This window comes from Carcharhinus amblyrhynchos, chromosome 25, assembly GCF_965287045.1.
Source record: "Carcharhinus amblyrhynchos chromosome 25, sCarAmb.v2.hapA, whole genome shotgun sequence".
NCBI lineage: Eukaryota > Metazoa > Chordata > Chondrichthyes > Carcharhiniformes > Carcharhinidae > Carcharhinus > Carcharhinus amblyrhynchos.
Window position 1 is genome coordinate 29,265,641 of NC_137348.1, and position 20,697 is coordinate 29,286,337.

Here is a 20,697-nt window from a genome sequence, read left to right on the forward strand (position 1 = left end):
CAAATTGAGTGCTTAAAGTAAATACAATGTTTAGATGGGTTTTTTTGTTTCTAACGAACAATGTGAGAAGCTGAAATTTAGACCCATGAAGGTTTGCACAAAAGGAGGCATTTCAGCTGTAGCTTCTTTATCCTGATGGATTTACATTATACACTCTTACAATGATGTCCTTCCTATAGATTATACATACTGTGCATCCCCTCTATCTATCTTCAATATCAGTAGCTTCACTTTTATCAAGTCTCCCTTTAAATTTGTTAGTTTTTGCCTCTCTGCTTATTTACTGATCCTTCCCCCTTGATGCCGCCCCTTATGACCTTATAGAAATAGATTTATTTCAATTCATCTCATATCTGAAGATTTCGCATTGCTCATAAGGGCAAAGGTCTGAACAGGAGCAGACTAGACAGTCTGTTAAGCCTCTGCACCATTCAGTGTAACCACCACTAATTTTTCACATCAAATCCGCTTTCTTGCCTGCAACCCGTATCCCTTGATTCCCTGAAAGACCAAAAATCAACTCGGCCTTAAATAGATTCAGAAATGGAGTATCCACATCTCCCAGGGTTAGAGATTTCCAAAGCTTCACAACTCTCTGAATGAAGACATTCCTCCTCGTTGTGGTGCTGAATAGTTGTTCCCTATCTACCTTCCCTCCAAACCCAAGGGAAAAATGTGTGTGGGAAGACTCGCTGAGAAGAAAAATTGCTTGTTCTACTTGCATGCTAACTTTCTACTTTTCTATTTGTATGACCCGATACATCCCCAAATTATAATCCATTGACCATCTTATTACCCACTCATTTAACTGTCCACATCCATTTGGTGCATCTATGGCTGGAATGTTATGGCCATTCACGCCGGTGGGATTTTCCCATCCCTCTGCAGTGAAGGGATCATTGGCTGGACACCGAATTCTCTGACTTTGCAGCAAGAGTGTGGCATGAACGGCCAGTAAGCTCACGACCTTTGACCCTGATTTTATTGGCTTGCCCACCCCGTCTCTGGAGCAGGCAAGGCTCGCAGAACGGCATTCTCCATTGGCCTCGGGCGCAATCTTATGACCCTCAGACGGGTGTGCCGGTAAAATTCTGTCATTTGTGTCTCATTCCCGTTAGCTTTGCATTGTCAGCAAACTTAGCTACATTATTCTGTGTCTTTGTCTGTGTCATTAATATAAATTGCAAAGAGTTGAGGCTCAAGCACTGATCCCTGTGGTACTTCACTCGTCACAACCTGCCAACTTGAAAATACCCCATTTATCCCTATTCTTGGCTTCCTGCCCACCAATCAATCCTCTATCCATGTTACTATTAATTCCAAATCTACAAGCCCTCCTCATGTCTGTTAATTTTTTGTGAAGAAATTCACCAAATGCATTTTGACATCCAAATATACTACATCTACCTGGTCAAACCAGGTCGGTCAAGGCAGCCTTGAGGAGGAGTTCATAGAATATAACTGCGATAGTTCTCTCGAACAGTATGTAATAGCACCTACAAGGGTGCAACCTATCCTAGATCTGGTCCCAAGTAATGAAACAGGAATAATTAATGACTTTACAGTTAGGGATTCTCTTGGAAGAAGCGATCACTGTGTGGTTGAATTTAAAATACGGAAGAGGCGTGAGAAGGTAAAATCCAATACTAGTGTCTTGTGCTTAAACAAAGGAGACTACAATGGGATGAGGGCTAAGGTAGATTGGGAGCAAAATCTTTATGGTGGGACAATTGAGGAACAATAGAGGACATTTAAAGTGATCTTTCACAGTGCTCAGCAAAAGGAAAAGGGATAATCAGCCATGGATAACTAAGGAGGATATCAAATTGAAAGAAAATGCATCCAAAGCACCAAAGATTAGTTGGAAACTAGAGGATTGGGAAATCTTTAAAGGTCAACAGAAAGCTATTGAAAAAGCTATAAAGAAAAATAAGGTAGATTATGAGAGTAAATTAGCTCAGAATATAAAAAGAGATAGCAAAAGTTTCTATAAATGAAATGAAAAAGTAAACATTGGTCTTTTAGAGGATAAGGGATGTTTAGTAACAGGAAGTAAGGAAATGGCTGAGGCATTGAACAGGTATTTTGTGTCAGTCCTCACAGTGAAAGACACAAATAACATGCCAAAAATTGATGTCAAGGAGGCTATAGCAGGTGAGGACCTAGAAGCCATCATTATCACTAAAGAAGTTGTGTTGGGCAAGTTAATGGGGCTAAAGGTAGGCAAGTCTCCTGGTCCTGATGGAATGCATCCCAGGGTACTAACAAATGCACTAGGGGAAATAACAAATGCACTAGTGGTGATTTACCAAAATTTGCTGGACTCTGGGGTGGTTCTTGCAGATTGGAAAGCAGCAAATGTGATGTAACTGTTTAAAAAAGGAGGTAGACAAAAGGTGGATTACTACAGGCCGGTTAGCTTGACTTTTGTAGTAAGGAAAATGCTTGAATCTATTATCAATGAAGAAATAGCAAGACATTTGGGTATAAATTGTCCCATTGGTAAGACACAACATGGGTTCATGAAAAGCAGGTCACGTTTCACTAATTTACTGGAATTCTTTGAGGACATTATCAGTGCAGTGGACATCAGGGAGCTGGTAGATGTGGTGTATCTGGATTTCCAGAAGGCATTCAATAAGGTGCCGCACAAAAGGCTGCTACATAAGATAAAGGTGCACAGTGTTACTGGTAATGTATTAGCATGGATAGAGGATTGGTTAATTAACAGGAAGTAAAGAGTAGGGATAAATGGGTGTTTTTTTTTGGCTAGCAATCAGTGACAAGTAGTGTGCCTCAGGGATCAATGTTGGGACTGTATTTGTTTACAGTTTACATAGATGATTTGGAGTTGGGGACCAACTAGTGTGTCAAAGTTCGCAGATGACACTAAGATGAGTAGTAGGGCAAAGTTTGCAGATGACACTGGAAGTCTGCAGAGGGATATAGATAGTTTGAGTGAGTGCACAAGAGTCTGGCAGATAGAGTACAATGTTGGTAAATGTAAGGTCTTCCATTTTGGTAGAAATAACAGCAAAGTGGACTATTATTTAATGGTAAAAAAAATTGCACGTGCTGCTGCGCAGAGGGACCTGGGTGTCCTTGCACATGAATCACAATAAGTCGGTTTGTCGGTGCAGCAGGTAATTAAGGAGGCAAATGGAATTTTGTCCTTCATTGCTAGAGAGATGGAGCTTAAAAACAGGGAGGTTATGTTGCAGCTGTATAAGGTGCTGGTGAGGCCACACCTGGAGTACTGTGTACTGTTTTCTCAATTGAGAAGGGATGTTCTGGCACTGGAGGGGGTGCAGAGGAGATTCACTATGTTGATTCCGGAGTTGAAAAGGTTGGCCGAGAAGGACGAAATCAGTAGACTGGGATTATACTCATTGGAATACAGAAGAATGAGGGGGCATCATGTAGAAACTTGTAAAGTTACGAAGGGATTGAATAAGATAGAAGCAGGGAGCTTGTTTCTACTATCAGGTGAAAGTAGAACTAGGGGGCATGGCCTCAAAATAAGGGGGAGCAGATTTAGGACTGCGTTGAGGAGGAACTCTTTCACATGAAGGGTTGTGACCCTGTGGAATTCCCTGCCCAGTGAGCAGTTGAGGCTACCTCATTGAATGTTTTTAAGGCAAGGATGGATACATTTTTGAACAGTAAAGGAATTAAGGGTTATGATGAGTGGATGCATAGGTGGAACTGAGTCCATGAAAAGATCAGCAATGATCTTGTTGAATGGCAGAGCAGGCTTGAGGGGCAAGATGGCCTACTCCTACTCCTAGTTCTTATGTTCTTGTTACAAGCTCTCCTTTATTTACCCTGTGACTTGCATCCTCAGAAATCTCTGATAAATTTTTCAAACACTATCTCCCTTTTGTAAAACCATGTTGATTCTGCCTGATCGTAATTATGTCTTTCTTTAAATGCATTGTTAGAACTTCCTTAATGGTAGATTCCAGCAGTTTGCCGATAATTGATGTCAGACTAACTGGTGCCAGGGTTTGGGACATCTGCTCTGGGCTGGAGAGGAACTTGCGGTGGGAAGGGGAGGTTTCCATGGCCACGGTCCAAGTAGCTCACTAACTCTGAGCCAGAGTTCCTCGAACAACCAAAATTTGCTGCAGACGTGGTCACTGTGAACCATAATGACCAGCTCCCATAGGTTGCAGCTACAACTCGTGGCCTGGCTCTGTGTCCCTATTTCATTGAATTAGAATTTACTTTATTTTGAATTCTGATTTGTTTTTACTTATATCATGAATCTTTACTTTCTGCAATTTCTGTTTCCCAGCTTCGCCTTCACTCCCAAACTCAAAGTTAGAAGAGAAAGACTCACTTGACTATGATATCATACAGATGTGTTCATTCCTTCTGCCTTGGCCTGCATCTGCTTCCACTGATCTGTGGTCACAGTAAACAAAAAAAAAGACACAGCAATACCCCTTTCCCCCACCTTCCTAATTTCTCACACCTAGCTTAACCCCCAAGCATTCAGGGCAAAATGGCACTCCGCGCTCAGGCACTGGCGGGCTTCTTTTAATCATCTCTGCCTCTCCTGTTTAACAAATCGCAGTCTGAACCTAACTGCCCTGATTTAATCCTCTTGCTAGTTCAACACAGGAACCTTGGTTTTTACCTTTGTTAGATCTGAATGATTTTCAAATTCCCACCAGCAATTTGTAAACCAGTAAATTTTTTCCAGCAATTTATTAGATTTCAGAAAAAAAAGAGATTTAAGGTTAACTGTCTTAGATTCCTCTAATCTTCTTCAGTCCCAAGCATTCAGACCAAAATTGCAACCCTTAAAAGCCGTGAATCGATTTTTGTTATTGGTTTCTCGATTAAATTTATTTTTTGTTGAACATTTTGTCTTGTTCCTTTGAACTGTTTCCCACTGTTTGTATATCACCATATCTTTTAACTTACATACCAAATCAATCATAGCCAGTGCTCCTCGCATATTTATGTAATTATCTTTGATAAGTTTAAGTTTCTTGTTTATGATTGGAGTATGTCGCTTTCAAATCTACTGTGGAATTCAATTGTACTATCATCACCGTTTCCCAGTTGATCTTTTATTACGAGACTACTAATTAATGCTGCCTTATTGCACACTACTAGATAAAAAATAGTTCTACCTCTAGTTGGCTTCACAATGCATTGCTCCAGGAAACTGTCACATGATCTGTTATCATCTTTGTTAACCTTTCTGCTGAGTGAATTGTGACAAATCCCTTTTATGTCATTGTGCTTTGCCTTTTTCCAGTCTAGAATCTATCTCTTTCTCATCCTTGCTATTTTTCTCATTGACTGTGTTGTGATCACTATTTCCCAATTATTCTCCTGTTTTCACATCAGCTCTTTGTTCCAATTCAATTCCCAGTACTGAATCACTCTTTCCTTTCTAAAGAAATAAGTTAATTTGAGCCAAACATATTCCTAAGCTTTTCGTATCGACTGTGACAATTAGTAAAATTTTAAAGTGAACCTTGCCGGGAAGTTACCGGGTAAACGTTAATATTGAAACTCAGCAGTAATTTTGATATAGGTTGTCAAAGAACAAAGAAAATTACAGCACAGGAACAGGCCCTTCGGCCATCCAGGCCTGCACCAACCATGCTGCCCAACTGAACTAAAAACCTCTACCTTCCGGGGACCGTGTCCCTCTATTCCTATCCAATTCATGTATTTGTCCAGTCACTAAAAGTCACTATCGTATCGGTTTCCATTACTTCCCCTGGCAGCGAGTTCCAGGCACCCACCACCCTCTGTGTAAAAAAACTTAACTCGTATATCTCCTTTAAACCTTGTCCCTCGCACCTTAAACTTATGCCCCCCAGTAATTGACTCTACCACAATGGGAAAAAGCTTCTGACTATCCACTTTGGCCATGCCCCTCATACCTGTCAAAGTAAGATGGAGAAGAGCTGATGGCCTAGTGGCATTATCACTATATTAGAAATTCAGCAAATGTTCTGGAAATTCCAGCTCGAATCCTACCTCAGCAGATGGTGGAATTTTAATTCCATAAGAAATGTCTGGAATTAAGAATCTACTGATGACCATGAAACCATTGTCGATTATCAGAAAAATACATCTGGTTCACTAATGTCCTCCCGGGAAGGAAATTTGCCGTCCTTATCCTGGCTTATATGTGACTCCAGAGCCACAGCAATGTGGTTGACTCTCAATTGCCCTCCAAGGCAACTAGGGATGGGCAATAAATGCTGGCCAGCCTGCGACACCCATGTCCCACGAATAAATAAAAAGAAATTCTAACTTTGCACAAGTGGACTTTTATCGTGTGATTATTGATCATTGAAGGGCAATAAATGTAATAAAGTGCATGAGTGTAAAGTTATGACAGATCAGTCAAAGGGCAATGCCAATGGGATAGCTTGGTTTGATTAAAACTTAATTGCTTTCAAAGTAAACGTGGTGATTTGGAGCCGAGTATCCATTGCCCTTAAAGTGATCTCTCTCTTGCATAGCATAACATGGGTGGCACAGTAGCACAGTGGTTTGCACTGCTGCCTCACAGCACCAGGGACCCGGGTTTGATTCTGGCCTTGGGTCACTATGTGGAGTTTGCACGTTGTCCCCGTGTCTGCGGGGGTTTACTCTGAGTGCTCTGGTTTCCCCCATAGCCCAAAAATATGTGGGTTAGGTTGATTGGCCATGCTAAATTGCCCATTAGTGTCAGAGGAATTAGTAGGGTAAATAAATGGGGTTATGGGGATAAGGCCTGTGTGAGATTATGATTGGTGCAGGCTCAATGGGCCAATGGCCTCCTTCTGCACTGTAGGGATTCTATGGACTTATGGTGATGTGTATTTGAAGGTTCGATCCTATGAGAGCGCTGGTCAATTGTGGAACATTTGCTTTAGGCATGAACACATACTGGCACATTGTTCATTTCATTTCTTAATATAAGCTTCTTATAACTGTGCCTAATCAAATGACCATATCTGTTTCAGGGTTTGACAGGACCGCCAGGGATCAGAGGCCCTCCAGGCAACCCAGTAAGACTGATTTTTAATTACTGTACAGTTCGGCATTTAATGAATTTTGCACAATGAAATGTGATTACTGGCTGCCTTCAAACGATGGGCATGTAGTGATTACTTTAAGAAGATAAAGGTGTAGAGTGATCCCTAAATTAAGTCAATTGATCATAATGGAGAAGGTTCACTCAACAAGGCACAGACTTTGGCTAGGATTTTCTGGGGGGTTTTTTTAACCTCAGGCAGGGAAAGCAGTGTGTAGCCTGCCAGCTGCATTGCAGGCTGTTCCGATTTTTTTTTGACATTAAAATCTCACAGGAGGGTCCCATGCTGCCATACTGGGGGCCTGGGATCTGAATGGGCCCATCCCACTAGCAATCTCGGTCAATCAGAGATTGGGTCCCCTTTTTGTTTTAGAAGGGTGCACCAATCAAAATAAAGCAAAAACAAGGATTCCCCCTCCACGCACATGGGAAGCCCCTACCTCCCCCCCCCCAACTCCCTTCCCCCATGCACATGGGAGCCAATGAACCCTGCTACAGGCCAGGCCACCCCAATGGAGGCTCCTCCAGCCGTGTCCTCTGCCATGGACACAAGGCCCCCCCCAACCCCCACCCCAGCATTCGCAGGGAAATTCCTTCCTAGGGACACAGGTAATTCCACCCCCCTACCACAAACTACCCCAATGAAAGCCATCAGTACTGCCCACTGGCACTGCCCCTGGGGGCATTGCCCAGGTATGGCCCTCTGTCCCCTGCAGGCTGTACCTAACTGCACATTGACGGGTTCTCTTTGTCATATTCCCACTAATCCACAGCTGTCTCAAACCCCACAGACATAATGTCACGTTTGCAGGGAGGGAGGAGATCTGAATGTCGGGGAGTGGGTGGTGGGGGTAGGTCCAGCAGGGGGGGCCCACTAATTAGATTAAAATTTATGGTAATGGGGTTCCTGCCCTTTCTGGATGGGAAATCCATCATGTCATTGGGGTGGAGCAGGAACAATGTGAACAGGAAATCCCATTGGCAGGAACGCTGTTTAGGGATTCTTTTTGGATTCTCTGCCCCCACTGGGCAGAGAATCCAAAGCGAAGGCGGGGGCAGAGGTACCACTGAGGTGTCGAGAGACTGCATAAATCTCCAAACAACTCATCTACCCACTCCTTCAATCACAACCAGCCGCACAGAGTCTGCACACTGGGCATTGGACTGATCAACTATCTCACAACCCGTTGAGATGAGGGAAGCAAGTCACACCCAATCCTGAAGTACCGCCTAGGTGAAGTAGTTGATCTATCATGCCATGAGCAACATCATTGATAATTGATCACTGTCCTCAGCCCAGGTCATAGCTTTACAGTCCTGAAATGTGGGACTCAGCTATCTATAAGAATGATTTACAAGTATTTTATCTTGTGATACAAGGTTACATTAACAATACTTTATTAGAATTCAAACAATGGTCAAGGAAACCATTGTCTTTGTAAACATAACCAAATGACAAATCATCCTTGTTCCTTTGGAAGATTGTGTTCTCTGTACCGCGGAGAAGTTGGACACAAAAAGTTATCCTTTTGACTTGTCATCGAGGGAGAATGCTGAGGAAAGACATGGCAGTTCCTGACAAGCATGGGCTAAAATGAGGGATTTGGCCCCTGGGCTGTCTGTGTGTCAACTTAGAGGCTGGATCAAGACGCAGGGAGGTGAGGGCTTAGTGGTAATATCACTAGACTATTAATCCACAAACTCAGCTAATGTTCTGGGTACCCGAGTTCGAATCCAGCCATGGCAGATGGTGGAATTTGAATACAATTTTTTTTAAAAACCTGGAATTAAGAATCTACTGATGACCGTGAAACCATTGTCGATCGTTGGAAAAACCCTTCTGGTTCACTAATATCCTTTAGGGAAGGAAATCGGCCATCCTTACCTGGTCTGGCCTGCGTATGACTCCAGCCACAGCAATATGGTTGACTATCAACTGCCCTCTGAAATGGCCCAGACAGGGGCAACCGAGGATGGCAATAAAGCTGGCCAGCCAGCGATGCTCATATCATAGAGTCATAGAGGTTTACAGCATGGAAACAGGCTCTTCAGCCCAACTTGTCCATGCAGCCCTTTTTTTAAAACCCCAAAGCTAATCCCATTTGGCCCATATCCCTCTATACACATCTTACCCATGGAACTATCGAAATGCTTTTTAAAAGATAAAATTGTGCCTGCTCTACTACTACTCCTGGCAGCTTGTTCCAGACACTCATCACCCCCTGTGTGAAGAAATTGCCCCTCTGGACACTTTTGGATCTCTCTCCTCTCACCTTAAACCTATGCCCTCTAGTTTTAGACTCCTATCTTTGGGAAAAGATATTGACTATCTATCTGATCTGTGCTCCTCATTATTTTATAGACCTCTATAAGGTCACCCCTCAACCTCCTACGCTTCAGAGAAAAAAGTCCCAGTCTATCCAGCATCTCCTTATAACTCAAACCATCAAGTTCCAGTAGCATCCTAGTGAATCTTTTCTGTGCTCTTTCTAGTTTAATCACATCCTTCCTATAATCCTTCTTGATAAGAGAGGGGATTAAGGGTTATGGGGAGAGGGCGGGAAAGTGGAACTGAGCCACGACAGATCAGCCATGATCGTACTGAATGGCGGGGCAGGCTCGAAGGGCTAGATGGCCTACTCCTGCTCCTATTTCTTATGTTCTTATAATAGGATGATCAGGACCACACATAGTATTCCAAGTGCGGTCTTACCAATGTCTTGTACAACTTCAACAAGACGTCCCAATTCCTGTATTCAGTGTTTTGACCGATGAAACGAAGCATGCTGAATGCCGCCTTCACCACTCTGCCCACCTGTGACTCCACTTTCAAGGAGCTATGAACATATACCCCTAGACCTCTTTGTTCTGTAACTCTCCCCAACGCCCTATCATTAACTGAGTAAGTCCTGCCCTGGTTCAATCTACCAAAATGTGTCACCTCACATTTGTCTAAATTAAATTCCATCTGCCCACTGGCCCAATTGATCAACAATTCAATGTAACTGGAGATAACTTTCTTCACTGTCCACCCTGCCACCCATCTTGCTGTCATCTGCAAACTTACTAACCATACGTCCTATATTCTCATTGAAATCATTAATAGAAATGACAAAGAACAGTGGACCCAACACCGAGCCCTGAGGCACACCGCTGGTCACAGGTCAGACGATTGAATAAAAAAAAACAGGGCTGACAGTAAGTTGGCCACTGGTCCTCTCAGCATGGCTTTTAGAGTGAGGAAACCCAAAGAATGGGGAAAGAATATCTCAGTTGTTTTGAGGATTAAAAGTGATGAAGCCCAGCAGTTAGTAACCTGAGAGTATAATTACATCAAATCACCTTAAAATATTGAAACTCTATTTTTCAATTTGTTATGGGTGAACGCATGAAAACTTGGAATGTAGGTTAAAATAATTCTGGAACATGAACATCTAATTTAATCATGTGTAACGTTTGGTTATTTCACTGAAAGGAAACATCACTTGCCTCAATGTCAAGAATGCTTATCTCCAGAAGAAAGTTGACAAGCATCAGATGTCAGGATCAAGATTTGTTTCTGTTATTTGGAATTGCTAACTTTTGACTTTGGTACTTTGACAGGGGCCAAGAGCATCAGATGGTGCACAAGGGGATCCTGGAGAAAAAGGAGATTCTGTAAGTTTCATTGAGAAATCAAACATTTATTTGCCTCATGTTATTTGCTCACACGCACTCTGTCTTCGCTGTGGAAGAGACGAATAACGCCACAGATATAGTTGCCAATCAAGAGGGGAAAGTGAGGGAGGAACTTCAAACAATCATAATCATCAGGGGAAAGGTATTGAGAAAGGTGGATACGTCAGCGAGACCTTGATGTCACTGATAATAAGCACGCAGCTATAGCAGGCAGTAAAGAAGGCAAATGGTATGTTGACCTTCATAGCGAGAGGATTTGAGCATGGGGATAGAGATGTTCTACTGCAACTGTATAGGGTGTTGGTGAGGCCAGACCTGGAGTACTATGTGCAGTTTTGGTGTCTTTACCTGAGGAAGGATATCCTAGCTATAGAGGAAATACAGCGAAAGTTTGTTAGGCTGATTCCTAGGATGCCAGGCCTGTCATATGAGGAGAGACTGAGTCGGTTAGGATTATATTCATTGGAGTTTAGAAGAGTTAGAGGGAATCTCACATAAACTTATAAAATTCTAACAGGGTTTGACAGGTTAGATTCCAAAAGAATGTTCCTGAAGGTGGCAAAGCCCAGAACTAGGGGTCATAATCTGAGGATAAGGGGTAAACCATTCAGAACTGAAGAAGAGAAATTGCTTCACAGTATTTGAACTAAATACCTTATGGACATATCCTCAGATCGTAAAAGCAGTCTCTGCAGCGATAGTAACTGCATTGGTTGTAATTTTCCAAAATTCTCCAGTTTCTAAGAATGGAAAATAGCAAATGTAACTCTTCCATTCATGACATGATGTGGGTAACTACAAGCCAGTTAGCCTAATGTTTGCCATTGTGAAAATACTGGGATCCAGTATTAAGGAAATGAGGCTGGAGAAGTAATAATAGGAAACAAAGGAATGGCAGAGGAAGTGAATAGTTACTTTGCATCGGTCTTCACGATGGAAGACACCAATGGGATGCCTGAACCCTGGGAGAATCAGAGGGCACAGTGAGTGTGGTGGCCATCACTCAAGGAGAAGGTTCTGGGGAAGCTGAAAGGTCTGAAGGTGGATAAATCACCTGGACCAGGTGGTCTACATCTCAGGGTTCGAAAAGAGATAGCTGAGGAAATTGCGGAGGCGTTGATGGTGATCTTTCAGGAATCTCTGGAGGCAGGGAGGGTACCAGAGGACTGGAAAGTAGCTAATGTAACACCGCTGTTTAAGAAGGGGAAATTATAGGCCGGTTAGCCTGACTTCGGTCATTGGCAAGATTTTAGAGTCCATTATTAAAGATGAGATTGCTGAGTACTTGGAAGTGCATGATAAAATAGGACTGAGTCAGCACGGCTTTGTCAAGGGGAGGTCATGTCTGACGAACCTGTTAGAGTTCTTTGACGAGGTAACAAGGAAGAAGTTAGATAAAAGAGTACCACTGGATGTGATTTATTCAGAGTTCCAAAAGGCCTTTGACAAGGTACCACATAGCAGACTGTTAAATAAGTTAAGAGCCAATTGTGTTAAGGGTAAGATCCTGGCAAGGATAGAGGATTGGCTGACTGGCAGAAATCAGAGTGGGGATAAAGGGGTCTTTTTCAGGATGGCAGCTGGTGACTAGCGGTGTACCTCAGGGGTCAGTGCTGGGACCACAACTTTTCACAATATACATTAACGATTTGGAAGAAGGAACTGAAGGCACCATTACTTTGTTTGCAGATGATACAAAGATATATTGGGGACAGGTAGTGTTGAGGAAGTGGGGGGCTACAGAAGGACTTGGACAGTGTAAGAGCGTGTGCAAAGTCGTGGCAGATGGAATACAATGTGAAAAGGTGTGAAGTTATGCACTTTGGAATGGAGGCATTGACTGTTTTCTAAATGGGAAAATGATTAGGAAATCAAACACAATGGGACTTGGGAGTCCTTGTTCAATACTCTCTTAAGGTTAACTTGCAGGTTCAGTTGGCAGTTAGGAAGGCCAGTGCAATGTTAGCATTCATGTTGAGAGGACTAGAATATAAGAACAAGGATGTACTTCTGAGGCTGTATAAGGCTGTGGTCAGACCCCATTTGGAGTATTGTGAACAGTTTTGGGCCCCATATCTAAGTAAGGATGTGCAGGCCTGGGAAAAGGTTCAAAGGAAGTTCCCTGGAACAAGGAATGGCTGAGGCCTCTGGGTCTGTACTTGTTGGAGTTTAGAAGGATGAGAGGTGGGGGATCTTATTGAAACTTACAGGATACTGCAAGATTTGGATAGAGTGGACATGGAGAGGATGTTCCCACTAGTAGGAAAACTAGAACCAGAGGGCACAACCTCAAGCTGAAGGGACGATCCTTTAAAACAGAGATGAGGATGAATTTCTTCAGCCAGAGAGTGGTGAATGTGTGGAACTCTGCCACAGAAGGCTGTGGAGGCCGGATCATTGAGTGTCTTTAAGACAGAGATAGATAGATTCTCGATAAATAAGGGGATCAGGTATTATGGGGAAAAGGCAGGACAATGGGGATGAGAAAAATATCAGCCATGATTGAATGGTGGAGCAGAGTCGATGGGCCGAGTGGCCTAATTCTGTTCCTATGTCTTATGATCTTATTAGGGGAAGTTATTATTTATTTTCAAAGTTAATCTTCTAGGTGAAGCCAGAAGAAAAATAGGTATAATTTGAACTAGCAATGGCATAGGCTAGACATTCCCAGCATTGAGTTACAGCAGAATGACACATGGCCCTAAACCCTATCACTACAGAAATCTCTTATCTCAGGTGGGATTTTATGATCTCGCCGAGTGAGACTGCAAAATCCCACCCATTGAGGGGGGATTTTCTGCTCCCTTTTCGGGTGGGTTTGGGGACGGGAACAGAAGATCCCGTCGGAGGCCCAAATCATGCTTCACACTGAGGTAAAAGCGGGATATGACTGTTTCCAGCTCCCCCCCACCTGTGACATGATGTTAGTGGTGGCTCCAATGTTGAGTGCAATCCTACCGACTGTTCACACCACACTCCCGCTGCAGCGAGATCAGAGAATTTGGCGGCCAGCCAAAACTCCATTCACTGCAGCGTGAAGAGAAAACCCTGTTGGTAAGAATGGTGATAAGATTCAAGCCATTGTGCTTCCTGCCTGCTGTCACACTTCGACAGGAAGAGTTCCATCCAATGACTTCCCAATCGTTGGACATTAGAATCATAAAATCCTGACAGTGCAGAAGGAGGCCATTCGGCCTATCGAGTCTGCACCAACCACAATCCCACCCGAACCCTATTCCTGTAACTCCACAGATTTACCCTGCTAATCCCCCGATACAAGGGTCAATTTAGCATAGCCAATCAATCTAACCTGCACTTCTTTGGGAGGAAGCCGTTGCACCCAAAGGAAACCATGCCAACACGGGGAGAATGTGCAAACTCCACACAGTCAGTGATCCAAGGCTGGAATTGAACCCAGGTCCCTGGTGCTGTGAGGCAGTAATGCTAACCACCATGCCACCGTGTTGCCCTATTGATTGATAGCTGTTTCAGCTCTTGTCAAGAAAAATTGGAATATGGTCTCTATTAATCATTCTGAGGATCACATTTTGCACTAAAGAATGGATTGCATATAATGACCTGTGGCAGTCACATTAGCATGTTTCAAAAGAATATGCACACTGCAAGAAGTATGACTGTCACTTGATGTCCCACTGAGTTTTAGAATGTGCTTGTTAAAACCTGAAAGGAAAAATAAAGAAAATTACACAGCAATATTATTTAAAACAGAAACATGCAGTATTTCACGTAATTTGCTTTGGCTATTTTAGCCAAGAAAAGAAACAATTGAACAATCTGATTTGTGAATGTTGCTATGTTTAGGGGCCACCTGGGTTGCCTGGTAAGAGAGGATTCCCAGGACCAAGAGGGCCACCTGGAATCCCTGGAATTCCCGGACATAAGGGACAGCTTGGCCTACCTGGACTTGAAGTGAGTAGCTCAGGGAACGTGTAAAAAAAATTGAATTCCTTTACTTTTCTCTGATTGTTTTGCAGACGCTGGAATCTATATTACTTGTCATTTTTCAAGTTACATATTTGTAAAGAACATTCTTCATTCTTCTTACACCATCACAGATTTGAAATCAGTATTCTCCTGCTCTAATACTTTGAGGGCCTCACAACCCTGCTTGTCTCATTAAGCTTCTCTCCATTGTTCAATGGGGCAACATTTAAAACTCAAATTTACCTCCATCTAACCATTAATCATTTTCTTATTCATCACAACCTGTGTCCTGTGCTGAGTTAGGCCTTTGTTCAAGTTATTCAATGAAAGATGGGTAAGCTCAGATGAGCTGAGTAGCCTACTTCATCCATAATTATCTCGTGAAGACAAACCTTTTTATACTTCCGCGGTTTTCTCCCACCGTCAAAAAGTATGCCGGTTAGGTGGATTAGCCATGGTAACTACGCGGGGGTCACGGGGATAGTGTGGCAGGGTGGACCTGAGTAAGATATTCTTTGAGAGTCAATGCAGACTCAATGGGCTGAATGACCTCCTTCTGCACTGTAGGGATTCTATGGAATATTAATTTGAAAGGATTTTCCCCCAGTTTCAGCAAAAAAAGGGAGACGATGGCCTAGTGATATCATCACTAGAATATGAATCCAGAAACTCAGCTAATGTTCTGGGGACCCGAGTTCAAATCCTGCCACAGCAGATGGTGGCATTTGAATTCAATAAAACTATCTGCAATTAAAAATTTACTGATAACCGTGAAACCATTGTTGATTGTCGTAAAAACTCATCTGGTTCACTAATGCCCTTTAGGGAAGGAAATCTGTCATCCTTACCTGGTCTGGCTTACGTGTGACTCCAGAGCCACAGCAATGTGGTTGACTCTCAACTGCCCTTGGGCAACTAGGCATGGGTTATCAATGCTGGCCAGCCAGCAACGCCCATGTCCCACGAATGAATAATTAAAAAAAAACGAGTTATGCTGCCTCCTTATTATCTCAAATGTTATAGTCTACTATGCAACCAAGGACTGAATTTTCCAGCCCTTTCCACCAGCTGATTGTCCAATCCTACAAATAGCCAAACTCTTGGGGCAGGTTTCCCAGCAATGCAACTGGTGAGCTACGCAAAACGGCATCGATATTGATGAACCAGAAGATCCACCGCCAGTCAATGGCAAGCCACCTCTGCCACTGGAAACATGCCACGCAAACTGCAAAGGTGGGAAAATCCCTCTGTGAAGCTTTGTACTGCATAGTTGAGAGGCAAATGCTGAACTATAGGTGGATGGTGAAATTAACTCTGCAATAACTTATTTTCTGCTTCAGTCGAACTTCAGCAATTCAGAATTTTTACATCCTTTGCAGGGCTGCGCAAACATTCCAATTTTCACTCATCAATGTTTTTGCAAAGGTGGACAATAATGAAAACAAATGAATGATTGTAATGTATCTGCAGCGTAATAGTGCAACTACAGTACAAAGCACGTTCACCATCCTTCAGCTACCATGTCCTAAGAGGTGACCATGGAGCTGCACTGGTTTTGTTCATGATTATGTGTGACTATCCATAAGTACAGCAGTGATTTGCCTTCTGCAGTCTGGCTGACCAGGGAAATTCCTGTTCTTACCACCTGTCATCAGGGGTATTGAAAGAAATTGCAAACTGATAATCAACCTAAGAGGCCACATTATGAACACACCTCCCATGGCCATCTAGCCCTTAAGGGGGACCTGAAACCAGAGTTCCAGTTCAGAGGTAGGGATGGTACCAACATGCCACAAGGTCTTCCCCTTAGTACATCACATTTTGGCTCAGATCAAGCCCAGGATGCGATGCAATGCCTTATCTTGTCAGCTTTGATCTTGTTTCTCTTATGGGGACCATGAATTGGATTCAACTTGAGTTTGGTTTTTGGAGCAAGCAAGGCATGGGTCTGACAGTCCACTCTGAGCATTGTCTTTGTAACTTTAAGAATGGAGTTTAAAAAAAAGTTTTTAAAAATTGTAAAGTCAAAGGGGAGAGTCTGATCAGTGTAGCCAATGAGGTTTAACTGACATGTTGCCTAATGCAATTTTTCAAAGCCACTTTGCCACTTTTGGCTAAAATGAAGATCAGAATGTCACCACCATTCACGCTGGCAAGATTTTCCCATTCCATTGCAGTGAACCGAGATTTGGCTGGGTGCCAAATTCCCCGACCTCACTGCAGCGGGAGCATGGCGTGAACGGCCAGTAAGATTGCACCCAAAGTGTTGGATCAAATCCAACCTGGGGTGTAATGCTTCACCTTGTCAGCTTGGATCTTATTTGTCTCTCTTGTGAGGGCAATGAATTGGATTCAATTTGAATTTGATTTTTTTGGATGGAACAAAGAAATTTGAAATAAAAAATGTTGTAAACTCAGAGTGCAATTTAGAAGTTTCTGTCCATTAGAGTTCACACAGCCAAATCTCCACCTCTGCAAACTGTTTTCAGATTTAAAAACAGAGGGTTTCAGTGTTGATGAAAAATTGGGTGATAACTTGCAGAAATTTAATCCCAAGGAGTGAGTGAAGAAAGAGGGTTAAATCAACCCAGTTCAGTTGGACAAATTTTAGCACAAATGTGTAGCAGTTGTATTCAATAGCTTGTTGCTTTTTATTTACTTGTACTCCTCAAAGAACTTTGAGAGTGTAACGTTCTGACATATCACATGCCTAGGAAGGAGTTTTCTTGAATAGCCTTTCATGGGATGAGGGTGTACAAGGCCCATTACTAATTGCCTATGAGCAAATTGGTTTGCCACACCATTCCAGGGGGCAGTCACAAGTCAACCACAGTACAATGGGGCAGGAATCGCATGTGGCCCAGAGCAGGTAAAGGATGACAGATTTCCCTCCCTAAAAGCCACGGTAAACCAGATGGGTTTTTGTGACAATTATACCCAGCTCCACCCTGGGCAGACCCATGAAACCATGCTGAGGCAAAACAAAGTTCTAAGTATCTATTACAGGTTTCACTATATTAAATAAAACACTCTTATGGATAAAAGTCCATTCATTACATTTGAATTTCTTCAAGTATCAAATCCCTAATAAAGACAAAGATTTCGATGCATAACCCTACATCAAAGATAGTTAATCACTTTATGACCACATGGAACTGTCAATCAAATTGTGATAGTCAAACAGAAATACAATAGTCATAGCACTCAAACTTACGTTGACAAGCACCGTTTGTTTTCAACTGCAGATGGGTCTTATTTTCAAAATGTAAAGAGCGGGGAATTTAAATGACTTGGCAGCGTGACAGTTCCGTAGGCCTTATCCATTCCTTATGTACATTCAAGCTTTAAAAGGTATATGTGACCTGTCCACAAAGGAAACTGACCTCTCCAAATAATGCCAATAGGTTTGGATTTTTCAATTAAATTTGTAAAGTTGTGGTTCACAAATCTGGGTGACCAATATTGCACTTTTAAATGTGTCACTGCCTCTGTGAACTGCAAATGTGCGATGCGCATCCCAACTGTGCCCATCCACGCCACTCCTCTCATTCACCAATGAAATTGATAGATGCTATATACTGGAGTGGGATTTCCAAAGTTTGGGTTCTGGCACCATTTTGGCTAAAATAAGCTATTCCAGCTTGGCGAAAATTCAGACCTTCGAATCAGAAGTATTACTTGCAACCCAAAGCTGGTTCCTGGGGGAAAGACTTACATTTAGAAGGATTTACCCCTAATATTCTCTCTAGTCCAAAGATGTGTGGGTTAGGTTAATTGGCCCATGCCAGTTAGTGTCAAGGGGAGTAGCAGGGTTAATACATGAGGTTATGGGATTAGAGTCTGGGTGGGATTGTTGTCGGTGCAGACTCAATAAGCCAAATGGCCTCCTTCTGATTGTATGGATTCCTTGAGTCCATTGTATGATTCTAATCCATTGATAGACTGATCAAATTGTAGACTCGGTACCTACACAGAATTATAGCTATTTCCTCATTTCTGGAGAAAGCTGTGTGTGTGATTTGTTATTTATTTAACATTCACTGTTTGTGAACTTTTTTTTTTAGGGTGATGATGGAGCCTTAGGTCTTCAAGGCCAGCAAGGACCTGTAGGATTCAAGGTCAGTTTGGCAAGGTCCTGATATGAATTCTAATTAAGAACTGGTGTAATCATCAAAATCTTTGAGAAACCTGATTTGTCTGTCTTTTTACTGACCATGTTGCATTAAATTTATTTATTAGTCACAAGTAAGGCTTACATTAACGTTGCAAGTTACTGTGAAATTCCTGTAGTCGCCTGTTCGGCGCCATGCACCTAACCAGTATGTCTCGCAAAATTTGGGAGGAAACCGGAGCGACCAGAGGAAACCCACGCAGACACGGGGAGAATATGCAAACTCCACACAGACAGTGACCCAAGCCGGGAATCGAACCAGGGTCTCTGGCGCTGTGAAGCAGCAGTGCTAACCATTGTGCTACCCTGCCGCCCGCATTAGAGAAAGTTTCAAAGTTCAATCCTATTGTTTGTTGTACAGGGTAATTGAAATGAATTTCTGTGGAGGTTCTCTCTCCTGGTCACCATAACTGTGGTGGAAGAGTCAAAGAAATCTCAGCTAAATCGTGACAATGCTATTTGGAGCAATTTTTCAGTGTTTCCACTGAACGTATGGAAGATTGGAGCAGTACGGTGGCACAGTGGTTAGCATGTTGCCTCACAGCGCCAGGGACCCGGGTTCAATTCCCAACTTGCGTCACTCTCTATGTGGAGTTTGCATGTTCTCCCTGTGTCTGTGTGGGTTTCCTCTGGGTGTTGCAGTTTCCCCTCACAGTCCAAAGATGTGTAGATAAGCTGCTTCGGCCATGCTAAATTGCCCCTTAGTGTCTTGGGATGCATAGGTTAGAGAGATTAGCAGAGTAAATATGAGGATACTTATGGATAGGATTGTTGTTGGTGCAGACTCGGGCCGAATGGCCTCTTTCTGCACTTTAGGGATTCTACGATAATGAGAAAATTCCTTGCAGGAATTCACCCGCACATCTAGATAGAGCGATTGTGCGAAGATTGGTCAAAAGAACCCTGAGATGCTTGGTTTTAAAGTCATGAAACAACCTGCAAGAATATGAGACTAAGAATGACTAAACAGTGTGATAACCTTGTCCCTGGCCATCTGATATATTTAATCACAGATCATACTCATCACTGATGAAGCAACTGAATATTTGTAGGATTATTTGAATATTTGTCCCATTTTTATAAGAAATGCATTTTATCCCATTTTAATTTTGTCCTATTCTGACAGTATGGTTGCAACAGATTTATTTGGCAGTTAAGATAGTATTATTTTGACGAATGAGTATTTGTTTCACTGAACGTCTATGCAGGACGTCAATTAGTGTAATGAGTGAATTGGTTAAAAATCCAGTAATAGCCTTATTTCAAGAAATCCATGTTGATTTTGACTTGTCTGATTTACAATGCAAACTCTTCCTCGGTAAAGACACCCACATTCACCTGCATTTAGAAAACGTAGACATAAAAACAGAAAATGCTTGTAACAGGGCAGGATTTTCCTGCTACACTCGCTCCAACGCCGGAAATTCCCACTGGGGGGGTCTGCCCCCCACCTGCTACGATTCCTGTGGCGGGCAGGGAAGGGGAAATTCTGCCTACAATCTATCAGGTTGCATCTGTGGAGCAAGAAAGGTAGGGTGGCTATTTCAGGTTGCAGACCTTTCTGACCAGCTCTGACCGAGGACGTTGACCTAACAGATTAACTCTGCCTCCCAGTCTTCCACAGATGTTGCTCAACTTGCTGAGTGTGCCCATTCTGTTCTGTTACAGTTCCAGATGTTCCCTATCCACAATATTTTGCTGTTTGTTCCTGAGACCTTTGAGTTCAGATCAAGCAAAAACCAATGCTTACGGGGTCCCCAGTGTAAATAATGGTGCTCTTGGGTTTTAATGAGCTACAACATTGTAGCTTACTGTAACAGACAAGAGGGGGATTAATTTAAACAGCACT

General features: G+C 42.8%; 1 protein-coding gene across 2 annotated transcripts in view; it reads left to right on the forward strand.

Annotated features, from left to right (window-relative positions):
- The first annotated feature begins 6,982 nt into the window (after positions 1–6,982).
- LOC145358357 (uncharacterized) overlaps positions 6,983–20,697 on the forward strand; it is a 112,869-nt gene continuing 99,154 nt past the window's right edge. For both annotated transcript variants that reach the window (XM_080212315.1, XM_080212314.1), the window contains exons 1-4: positions 6,983–7,028; positions 10,658–10,711; positions 14,555–14,662; positions 18,742–18,795. The gene's annotated coding sequence lies outside the window, so the exon portion shown is untranslated. The remainder of the gene's footprint in view (positions 7,029–10,657; positions 10,712–14,554; positions 14,663–18,741; positions 18,796–20,697) is intronic.